The 12,373-nt window shown below is 40.8% G+C and overlaps 1 protein-coding gene across 1 annotated transcript in view; it reads right to left on the minus strand.

Annotated features, from left to right (window-relative positions):
• The window catches only part of col7a1l (collagen type VII alpha 1-like), a 50,998-nt gene extending 47,347 nt beyond the window's left edge, over positions 1 to 3,651 (minus strand). The window contains exon 1 of the mRNA XM_037761211.1: positions 3,345 to 3,651. The gene's annotated coding sequence lies outside the window, so the exon portion shown is untranslated. The remainder of the gene's footprint in view (positions 1 to 3,344) is intronic.
• Between the last annotated feature and the right edge of the window lie 8,722 nt (positions 3,652 to 12,373).

A 12,373-nucleotide genomic window follows, 5' to 3' on the forward strand; every position in this document is an offset into this window, starting at 1 on the left:
AAAGATTTACTATCTTCAAGCTATCTGCCAATACATCACTTCCAGTGTTTCCTCAAGAGAGCATATTTCAACGATAAATTAATACGATAAAGCCATAAAAGATAAATCAGATCAATGTGAAAGAATCTGAATTCCATAAAATTCCTCCGTGTGATTTGACCACCTGTTCTGAATCTGACGAATGGCTCAAGGCTGACTAGTTTACAACATCTGCAGATGGAAGTGAGAGCTGGCTGGGCTTGAACTCTAATGTAACACAGCCAAAAAAAAACTACACTCCCCTCCTCACATACCAATGCAGATCTAAGATCTGTCTCTGCATGTATCTTCTTATTACTGAAGTGCAGTGAGAGGACAAACGCGCGTTTTGATGAATGACAGCTAGTGCAGGAGTACACAGTTGCTGTCTTGTATCCATCATACAGCGGGATTTTTAAACAGGTTTGCTTGGGTGCTCAGCAAAGCAGTTTTAATCTGACAGGAGGTCTTTCCTACCAGTGGCCATCAGACTATATAACTCCTCCCCCTTCTGAAGGATATAATATAATAATATCAATATCATGTGCAATACTACTTTTTCCATTCTCATGTGCAATATCACTGTTCATTGTGTGCAATATTACTTGTTTTTCTCATCATATGCAATATTACTTATTTTTCTGTTTTATATCTTACTTAACCTTTTTTATTTTACTTATCTTATTTACTAATTTTACTAAATGTATCTTACTTTTAGACACTGGTGCTAGAAATAGTACTTTTTTATTTTATACAATTGTATTTTATACACTTGAACTTGTTGTAAATTTGTTGTAATTTTGAGCAATCTCTGGCACAAGAATTTCCTTCGGGATTAATAAAGTTCTATCTTATCTTATCTTATTTTATCTTATCTTATCTTGTGAAATTACTTTTAAAAGCTTTTTCTTTTCATGTCATCTTAGGCCAAAGGTGGCAGAAGTTTCCTGAGGCAAGCAGTGAATCCTGATGTTGTGCAAAAATACAGCAGAAGATAAAAGAGCATTGGTTTTAGCTTGACATTAATGTGTTTCTGAATTCACCCAAATGATTTGGAAGAAGATTCAATGAAGTTAAAACATGATAGCAACTGCAATAAGACTATGGTTGTGTCCGAAGTTCCATACTAACATGCTATTCAGTACACTAAAGTGACATTTTTTAGTATGTCTGAGACCTTAGTATTAAACCAATAGTATGCAAATTCATAACTGACATTGACGGACAGCTCTGTAATATCAATAACGCTTCGATTTTAAGGGTGAGAATAAGATTTAATTTTGCTAAGCGTAATATATTACACAATTGTTGTTTTGATCACATGAGGTTGGCATGGATTACCTTGGTTACACGTCTCCAACCAGCAAGGAGGCTCTCAGGAAGTGACGACGTCAATTACAGTTCTGTGCGTCCGAAAAGATACATACTACTGTTTATTCACACAAAAGTATGCTGAACGACTGTACACACATTGGGTAGTATGCAATATCAGACGCAGCATAAGAGTCTAGTGCTGCGTTCCATTTACCTCGGAAATCGGCAGTTGGAGCTGGGTATGACGTCACACCTGAGTTGAACGTGTTCCAGTGCAACAAGTTGGAAAACTTAATGGGGTTTTCTCCAGCCAAGATAGCCATTGTTAGCAATACCAGTTGATAACAACTCATTATGTCGGTATTTTGCGCATACAAACAACGTAGGAACCTGTCCACAGATAGAAGTTGGACAGTACTGTGTGTACCACTGATTTAATGAGACACAAATAAGACAGAAGTTCTAATAAATAGTATATTACTACAGATTTTTACTGTTGATGCACAGAGCAGCCATCGTGGATTTTGAGGTCGGGGTAGGTGAGGTTCGAGGTTCATTTGCTAGTTAGCACTAAGCAGAAAGAACAACTGAGGATGATGGTTAGTTTTGCAGATATTTGGTCATAAACCAAATCATTGGGCACAAATTTGGCAGGATGGTGGTGCTAGAGGAAAAGTCAGGAGATCACCAAAGTTATTTCTAGTCATCCACTAGGGACCATGAATGCTTGTAGAAAATTCTATGGCAATCAATGTGATAGTTGTCGAGATATTTCAGTCTGAACCAAAGTGATGGATTTATTACCGACTGACAGAAAGACATTTCCATCCATATAGTCAAGCTACAAATCTCAGCTCATTCCAACAGTACGTCAACACATTCCTGCAACGTCTGTGATCATAAGCCCGAGTCAGATACTCAGACAACACGCTCGCAATGATCCCACATCAAAAAACACACGTGCATCCATCACTCACGCCACGCTGGGATTACAAGCCCTCTGTCCAGCCTCGCCGAGGAGAAAATGTGTGTATTGTGTGTCCGAGACCTTTAGTTTATCGCCGCCCCGAGAGGATTAAATAATGTTACAAAAATGAAGTTTACTGTCTTTGGCCCTGATACTCCCTCTCTGTTCCCTATCTCCTTTTCTCACACACACACTCTCACACACACATTGCCTGCCCTGCAAGTCTAACTGCACGTCAGCTATTTCTACATAATGGCATTTTCCACCTCACCACTTCACAGGATGGATTATCCCCGTAGGTGGGAAACTGGTAACAGTCACACACACAGCTCAGAACTACAATGTCTGATACAATGTCTTTGGTGCAATGAAAATTCAGATCTACAGCTAAAACACACACAAACAAATAAAAGCACACACCGCACGCTGTCTTAATGTCACTTTGCATTTGCAGTGCAGCCAACAAAGACAAGTCTATGCACGGGAAAGGAAAAAAAAAAGTCCACAATTCATTCTGCATAGTTTCATCTCCTGACTATGCTCTCACAAACAACCTGGTGTGCTCTTATTATTCATGAACACACTCGAGCTGACATGACTGTAAAATGCATGATATCTTGTTTTTACCTCGTAAAATTGTTGCATTAAATCATGCAGAGAAGCAGATACCAAAGACAAACACACATGCATGCATTCAGGACATCTGCAATGCACGGAGTGTGTGTTTATAAGTGCATCTTAAGTGCATATTTGCAGCAATTAATGTACCTTATCACATAAAGGCAATTCAGACAACGAGAAAATGGGCAAACAGCAAGCACTAATATCAGACAGCAATGCTGTTTAAGGAGAAATTGTGCTGTAAGGAGCAGCAGTAACGGCGCAGTATCAAAAGTGTTGGCCTAAGTCCAGACATTTAGGCTGTAACAAGGGTATCCGGGCAGTTAAGAATTCAAAACTCTCAGTAAAGCACCATATTAAAGTGCAGTTAAAGTAATGGGTTTTCACTATGGCCCTAAAATGGGCCCCACACATTCTCACTCACCACTGCAGACAAGTGAATCATTGCTATCTTCCCAATCCAGGTGACCTCTTGATGGTCGACGGGGGGGAAAATATCCCTTAAAATACACAAAAAGGTTTCATCCAAGTCAGGGGGAGAAAAAAAAAAAAGTCTGGAATTGATATTGTATTCCTGCAGAGGGTGTTATTGGAGATAATCGACTGAATGGTACACGAGAATCAATGTGTGTGAGTGAAAGAGGAGGTGGGTGTGTTTGAGTGTGTGTAAGAGTGGATGTATGACAGAGACTTTCTTTTCCTGGGCTCTGCAGGAAAGTTTGAGAAGAAGGGTGGGGGTGAAGCTGCTGCAACCTGTTGGCTCAGAGAGAGAGAGAGAAGAGAGAGACAGATAGATAGAGAGGCTGATGAGCTTTGACCCTAATAGGAATGCATTGCTACCAGTGCATGGAGGCGTAGGCGCAGACAGCCAAGCTTTCACCTCAGGGTAACAGAATAAGCAGTTAAGTAAAACGATGATAAGAACTTGGAGATTAAGTCTGCCATCACCCACAATCATACTGTAAGTTGAATCTTCCTCGAGTAAAATCTCAAAACTGTCTTGGTTACACACATACTTGCAGACAAAAAGCAACCCTTGAACGACCTCTGCAAAGAGTGGCGTAAATAATATTCGAGATTTGACTCCTTACCGACCCAGTCTTTTACAGCTTATTTCATTTGGCAATAAAATATATATTTTTATTTTAGAAAACTACACTACATTTACACAACATTCCCTTCATCCTAACAAGAGTATTATGGAGCATCAAATAGGTAAAATACCAGCTGATAAAAACACAGCCAAGGTCATGTTGGAGCACGAGTTCTTGTATTCCCCAAATACCTCTGTAGTCACGGTTTGTATACTCACACACAACCCCGACCAAAATAGCTTGTAGAGCAAACACCTTCTCACAACAGAAAGGAGAGGCGAGACGATAAATCTGTCATGTTTTACAAGGCGCTCTCAGCTGGTGTGTGTGTGTGTGTTCGTCTGTGTGTTGAGGGGCACTGGGTCACCTTTAATGGCGGACCCCAGGAATGCGGTGACTGGTTTAATAGGGTTTAGCCAGCTGTCAGTCTTGACATGCTATAACTCAATGCATATACACACGACTTAAGCTGGGCACGACATTGGGTTCTGGCTGAGATGCAGATTTAGATGGTGTAGAGATGTGAACAAATGCAATGATGCTACTATAATATATACTCTAGAGCATCTATTCAACTCTCACGGGGATACAGAATGACAGTTGCTGCTATCTCCATTCATCTATATAGAGTGAATGCATCGACACTACCAGATTCCCAAACAAAGGTAGCAGAAATGCTGAAAAACATGTAGATAATGACCAACTCGTCACATACTGGCACTTTACGGTCGCAGTAAACGTGCTTAACATTGTAAATTCAAACAAAAACACTTGCTTAGCTTTAGGCAACAAACAGGGATCAATCAACAACAATGAGTATATTGCACACAGAGAATAGTATTGCACATTAAAGCTTCAGTAGGCAACAATTTCTTGGCATCAAGTAGAAGTATGAAGTAGGAGAAAATGGAAATAACCAAGTACAAGTACCTCAAAATTGTACCTAAGTACAGTACTTGAGAAGATGTACTTAGTAACTTTCCACCACCGAGTACATGTTATACTGTTGTTTTGTCATAGCATTATTTACTGCTCCTGTTGGAATAAAATAATTGTTAAATATCTAACTGCAAAGTAGTAACGTGTTTTTGATATCTTCACTTTTTGCATTAAATCATACTGGGATGTTTGCTGAAATTGATTGGATGTGGCACAGCCTTACCTAGAAACATTTCCACAAGCCGCCACTGGCAACAAAACCACTTAGTTAGGTTTGGCTTAAAATTACTATGTTTGTAAAGTGAAAATGAAACTGTATGTTGTGAACATGGGACACAAACAGCTGTTTGTAAAGTGAAAGTGAAACTTAAAGGATACTTTACTGATTTTCAATCAGCTTTGTATCATTACGGTGTGGGTGTTATTTGCGTTGAACTTCCCTCCATGTTGCTGGCACCCAAAGGCCCCCGCTCATTTAGCAGCAAAAAAAACTTTGTGCCAGCTCTGGGCTGTTTGTTCGAACTACAGATTGTACTTTTGCATTATTTGCATGCCTGCCCCATGGCCCCTCACCGCTCCAAAATCAAAACAACCACTGGAAGACCATGACAGAAGGCATTTGACTATACTAATAGAGCTATACCAAGGATCCATGGGCTGTAACAATGCTGTCATTTTTTCACTTTTGAAGCTTCTATTGAGGTTTTCGAATGAAGCTTGTAATGTCTGTCTTCATATTTTATGATGTCATCACCTTAAAAAAAATAGGAACAATATGATTTTGTGTTATTGCGGTTACATAAATGTAATTTATGGCACACTGCAAACTACCACAAGTTCTCTAAGCGTTTCATATTTACTTTGATATGTTTATATTAGAGTTACTTGAAAGCCTGGCGCGTCTCATACACACGCTAAAGGTTGCTTTGTGCGTCGTATCACATGCCGAGGGCCGTGACAAATTGTCGGTATTTGACGACCTGGGAATGAGAACGAGCTGTAATGACTGTAGCTGCATCTGTAAAAAGACCAATAAATCATGCGTATGTTACAGAACATACAAACATTTCAACAGAAATATATCTAATAAATTGCAACAATTAAACCAGTTGCAAAACTTTCATCCTTGGCTGAAATACATCTGCAATAAATGGACCAGAACGTCATCCTCCTCTTGCAATGACACACAGCAGGCTAATCGAACTTCAAAGCTATTAGAAACTCATGTCAGAATACTTCCCAGATGCCATACCATGGGTTGTACGTCATTCATAGAGAAATCATTTCAATTCCTACAAAAGAGATGCATGTTTTAAACACAACACCACAGCAGTGTGTTGCTTTCTAAACCTTCACTCTGCAGTCTTAGTGGATCAATATGTAAAATGGAGGGCTACTTCTGCTTTCATGAGCATGCATAGGTGGCATTTTCATCAGATGCATATCATCTGTCATGTGAATGTGTGTCAGTAGCAGTGCAGTGCAGGTCAAAAGCGCATGGTTGGTAATTTAAACTACGTGTGGCTACAGCGTGAATGAATCACAGACGACAGACGTGAATGTGAAAGGCGTGCCTTCGTGCATCCTATTCCGCACTAATATTGAAGGATTTTCCATCAATTCTTCTTGAGGGTGCTGCAGCAGTGCACCACCAATCATATTCTGCAGAGAAGATGACACACCGATGTAGAGTAAAAGGTGGAGTATTTGGCCGCGGGGCCGTCTGAATTACGTGCTGCCCTGCCGCTGACCTTCAGCATATGTTCAGGAAGTTCAGGAGGGCGTGAAGGTGAGTGTGTCTCTCCGTACAGTACAGCAGGGCTTCCCTCTGATTCTGTAAAGGCACTGACTCAACAAGCCGACGGTTGGCTCTCAGTGAGCGTCTGTCAGCCTCGTTTTTGCAGTGCGTCCCACACCGTCGGCTCTAGTCTGCTCGTGTCGGAGGTTTTGAGCTTAAGTGAATCAGTGCACAGGAAGAGAAACGCACTACGAGGATGTAGAGGAACCTATTTTTTCCATAGATTATCTCTCATGTACTACTGTCAGGATATAGTGACAGTTTGAGCAAATATGACAAAAAGTTATTTTTATTAAAGTTGCCAACTGTAGTTTTAACGCATCTTTCCCACACCTTGCACTGTAAATATTCACCACTTTAATCTTTATAGCTTCCTTGGCTCAATTACATCATGGGTGAATAAGCCTAACTGTCTTTCAGCAGCAGGTGTGATTAGAAGTAAAAGGTGTTTTGGACCTGTTGGGGGTATTCAGATGGGGAATATTAACAAGGCTTGTCTCAGCTAATTGCACTTCTTCTCCAACTGGGCCCAAATCCCCCCCAGTCACGAGAGGTGCCAGCACAAAAGTGAGCTTTGATTAAATTCATGCTTTAGGCTAAGCAGAAAACAATCATGTGCATTGGGAGTCAAGAGAAAGAAGAAGAAAGAAGAAAGAAGCAACAAAAGCACAGCAAAGCCATCAGGAGTTGAGAAGGAAGGGTATGTGAGTGTGAGTTGTTTTTTTACGGCTGATTGGAGTTGGAGTAAATATGGAAGGCAAAAGAGAATTACCGCCTCATGTTTGTATGCCTCCGCCAACCAGTCAAGTTAGAGTTCACATCAATGTCTGTCCAAAATGTCATCACTACATCATTTTATCCTATTAGTCATTTGTGTAAAATTGTCATGAGTTATGGCCAAAAACCATGACCTTGACCTTTGACCACCAAAATCGAATCAGTTCACCTTTGAGTCCAAGTGCACATTTGTGCCAAATTTGAAGAAATTCGTTCAAGGTGTTCCTGCGATATCACGAGAATCAGACAGATGTGAGGTCACAGTGACCTTGACCTTTGACCTTTTGACCACCATGTTCTAATCACTTCATCCTTGAGTCCTTGTCAAATTTGAAGAAATTCATTCAATGCGTTCCTGAGATATCACGAGACTGGGACAGACGTGAGGTCACAGTGACCTTTGACTATCAAAATCGAGTTTATCCTCGAGTCCAACTGGACGTTTGTGCCAAATTTGATAAAAAAAAATCCCTAGAGAGGTTCCTGAGATATTAGGTTCACGAGAATGGAACCAACGTGAGGTCACAGTGACCTTTTGACCACCAAATTCTAATCAGTTCATCCTTGAATCCAAGTGGACGTTAGCGCCAAATTTGAAGAAATTCATTCAAGGCGTTCCTGAGATATCGAGAGAATGGGACAGACGTGAGGTCACAGTGACCTTGACTTTTGACCATCAAAATCTAATCAGTTAATCTCTGAGTCCAGGTAGAGAAGAAATTCCCTCCAGGTGTTCCTGAGATATCGTGTTCACATACATACGGATGGACAGACAACCCAAAAACATAATGCAACTACATTCGCCGGTGCAGAGAGGCATACAAATGTATGCACACAGGTATGTACGTGTAAATATTTGTGTGCGTGTGGTCGTCAATACTTAGGAATCCCTGGGGCTGGCCAACTTTACTGACAGCCCAATAAAAATATCACTCTCAGATAATTACATCCTTGGTTATACCTTAGCTTCCTCTAAGTTGGAATTTTCTTGCCATCATTTCTCCTCTCAAAATGCAGATGGAAAAAAAGGTGAAAATACAAAAAAAAATACGCAGACATCTTTTATGTGCCAGTTACAGTTTTCTTAAAAGCCATATCAGTTCCATAACTACTGTGTTACTGCCGAGGCCACTGATGATGTACGAAATGGAGGTACAAGTGAGTATAATAACCTATTAATATTCTGTTTGGACAAGCCTTGGTCATTCACCATTCATGCCTCGTGGCAGCTTTTCAAGGAGCTTCTACTTCTAATTTGATGAAATACAGATTTAATGCATTTTCTGAAATCTTCATTTCTCCACCTCCTTTTTCTTTTTTGCTCCACTGGTTCCATCACAAAGGTTATGAGAATCAAACATTACTTCAGCCGCCGGTTGTAAAGCACTCTGTTAATTGTGCGATTTCTCACATGGCACTTTAATTAAGTAAAGTCGAGGCTTTCAGTTTGAAATTCAGAATGATTATTTCTTTATACAGTGTTCCGTATAATTGGTGGGTAATATTACAGTAATATCATTAGCTTGAGCTAAAACGGAGATGATGTTTTTTTGTCTGAAATGTATTAGTAACTCCGAGCTGAACTTTGACCACCCACACTTTGGAACATTTTACAATTAAACTTTCTGAATCAGGACATGTCACCTGCTGCTGCGGCGTGAAATCAGCCTTGGATGCTTGCTGGGATTTCATTTGCGCTCCTGCCTCCTTTTGTGTGGCAGTAATGTAACTATTGATAGACTGACAGCATGTGATGCGCGTCAGGCGGATTTGATGCTTGTATCACTTTCTGTTTAATGCTGTCAGTGTTGGCACATTTGTTGGAGTTTCACACCAGGAAGATGGGCAGTCTTTCTCTCTGGCCGGAGGCTAATGCAATTCTGACTCGCATCCATAAACCGTACAAGCTGGGCGGAGTGCCCACTGCTGCCAACTACAAAAAGGTCCGCTCTGTGCCAAGCCTTTTAGCAGCACAGACATACGTACAAACACACACACCGAGCAGAGATGCACATAGACAGGATAAGCCCCAGTGTGCACAAGACAGAAACAGACAAGAGTACACACACATACATCCCAAAAAACCCTCGGTGTACACACGCTCGGTGCTCGCAGACAGTTTTTGTCATGATAAATTAATTTCATAAACCACGCGACTTCCCGTCTCCGACTGAGATACGAGCTGTCATGGCAACAGAAGAAAACAGCGGTTTCAGCATGAGGGGCTGGTTTGTCGGGACAAGCCGCACCGGAGCAGAGAATTGAGATGCAGCAGAAGTCTGGGGCTGAAGGAATTAGTCATGAGTGTGTGTCCAATTACCACTCTGAAGCCCACAAAGGATATCAAAATAATGAACAAAACCAGTTCTCCTCACTGTGCTTAAAATGACAAAGTGTCACAGTAAATCCGATATTCAACACAAAAGGGAAAAGCACAGATACACATGTAGAAATGTGAGTCAATAACCTCACAGAAACAACGATTTTTGTCCCGCAATTGAGACTTCTTTCTTAACCATAACCATAAAAGTGTATGACATCAGATATTGTATGTTATTTAGCTATAATGTCATGATTATACAGATTACTGAAATGTAAGGCTGCAATTATGTTAATTATAGCTCAATAGCCACATACAATTATGATTAGGCCATTTAGTAAGTTAAAATGCTGTAGATTATGTAGTGAATACACAGTAGCTCACAGAGATCATGTCTGTTGATAACAAAAGACAACCCTGTGCAGGAGTGTGTGTCTGACCTGGAGAGATGCTTTACATGCATGTGGGATTTTTAGGAACTAGACAAACCCCTGAAGGTCAAAGTGCAGCAGCTGTCCACAATTGCCTTTCCAACCTCTCAGAGACCACAGAGACGGAGACAGAGGGAGACGGGGAATGAGGTCAAAAGAGGAGACTACGGGAATGAGAGCAACTTTTTGAATGCTTCGGGGTTAGACGTTTGTTTCCGTCTGCATGACTGTGTCAGTCGCTCAGACGGGAAAACGTTGTAATCACCTTCACAGCTCAATGCAGAGGAAGAATCTTCGAGAATCGAGTTGCATGAAGTCATGCCTCGCTCTCAAAACATCCCTCGCCGTCTGCATACTCCCAACACTCGCACAGGATTTGACTTGTTGAAGCAGTGTCTAAAGAGAATTTTAACTGTGAATATATGATGACGCTTTGCTTCAGGGGGAAACAAAAACCTTCAATAGCATTTGTGTGTGTGTGTGTAGACCTTCATTCATTAAGTGTTTAGTTATTTTTTACATGATTTATCAGCCAGGGTGCCTGCCCTGCATGCTGCATCCTACAGACCCGTACAGACTCCTCTCACTTGGCATTCAAAACGTTTGGCTGCAAAGCACAAACAACAGAGAGGTTAAGCTGCCGACTTGTAAATCCAGGTGTTTCTGTGAAATGATACCGCTTGGCAAAAGCATGGGAATTTAGACTCAACTCTGCCAATTAAACTTGACCTATCTCAGACAGCTTTGACAGTGTGTTAACACAGGCAACCTCTGTGCAACACATCTGGCAGAAAATGAAAGAAAACTTCAGGATCTGAATTTAGCATTTATGCTGATAAACATAGATAAGCATGCAAATTTAGAAAAAAATTGTTGAAGTTCTGTATATTAAAGAATTCACTTTGTGTGCCACCCGGCTAATCCAGAGGTCGACTGTTTGCACTGATCCCTTGTAAAAACACACAATATTTATTGAAACCAAAAGACAGTTCAGTTGTAAAGGTTATCGCGTTGAAGGAGTTTGCTGCAAGACTTATGATTCTGTGCTTTTTCTGCACTGCTAAACCTAATCCAGCTTTAGTGAGCAGAGCAGAACTGGATTTAGCCGAGTTCACAGAGCAGGACTGTGAAGGACAGTAACACAGTTTATTCAGGTATGCTGTATAGTCCCATTAGTACTGGAATAGAACAACTTTACGATGGAAGTAACTTTGGATGAATGTTACTGTCAACAAATCCCATAAAAAGACAAGTTTATGCTCAGTACGTCCTGACATCCTGCCCTGTGGCTCTCCATCTCCAAGCCCATTAGTTTGTAAAGAAGGCATACATTTTTAAGAACGGTTCATGAATAATTTCACTGTACATTTGACTAAACATCGCCCAAACAGGAGTAAATTGTGCATTTGTTGGGGACTATTTTCAGCGATGGATTAATACACATTTGGCACATTAGTAATATTTACAGCAGCAGGACGGTGTATGTGAGATTGACTCAAAACAAACTTCAGTGCTCATGTTCATCATAATGGAGGAATATGTCAACCAGTGACAAAAATGTGTGTGACACAGAGTAATAAGCTATATCAGGCTTTGGCTACACAAGCACTACTTCAGCCCGGTTGCACGAAAAGGTGTGTGAATGACACGATAATGTGCAAGGCAATGCCGTTCTTGGTTTAGGTGTGTCATTTTTACGCAATGTATTCTGTATGGACTGCAATGTAATGACGTAGAATAAAAGAGGAGAAAGACTAATGTTGGGTGGGAGGGGAGGTGGATGGGTCCAACAAACACAGGACTTTCAACCAGGAGACCGGTGTTAGAGACCGGTGTTTGGTGTTGTAAGCTACAGTACGTTAGTGACGTTTGTCACGTGTTTCGTAGTGACCTTTATCACGTGTTTCGTAGTGACATTTGTCACATGTTTTCGGTAGTGATGTTACGTTGTTTCTGTACACATTTTACTTAGGTTACTTACTTATTTTAATCCCAACCATGACATTTTTTCGAAACCTAAGTGGTTTTGTTGCCCCCTGCTGGTTATGCACCTTAATACATGTGTGTAATATTCACACCTCGGCGAGGCAAAAC

The sequence above is a fragment of the Sebastes umbrosus genome, chromosome 23 (assembly GCF_015220745.1).
Source record: "Sebastes umbrosus isolate fSebUmb1 chromosome 23, fSebUmb1.pri, whole genome shotgun sequence".
Lineage (NCBI taxonomy): Eukaryota > Metazoa > Chordata > Actinopteri > Perciformes > Sebastidae > Sebastes > Sebastes umbrosus.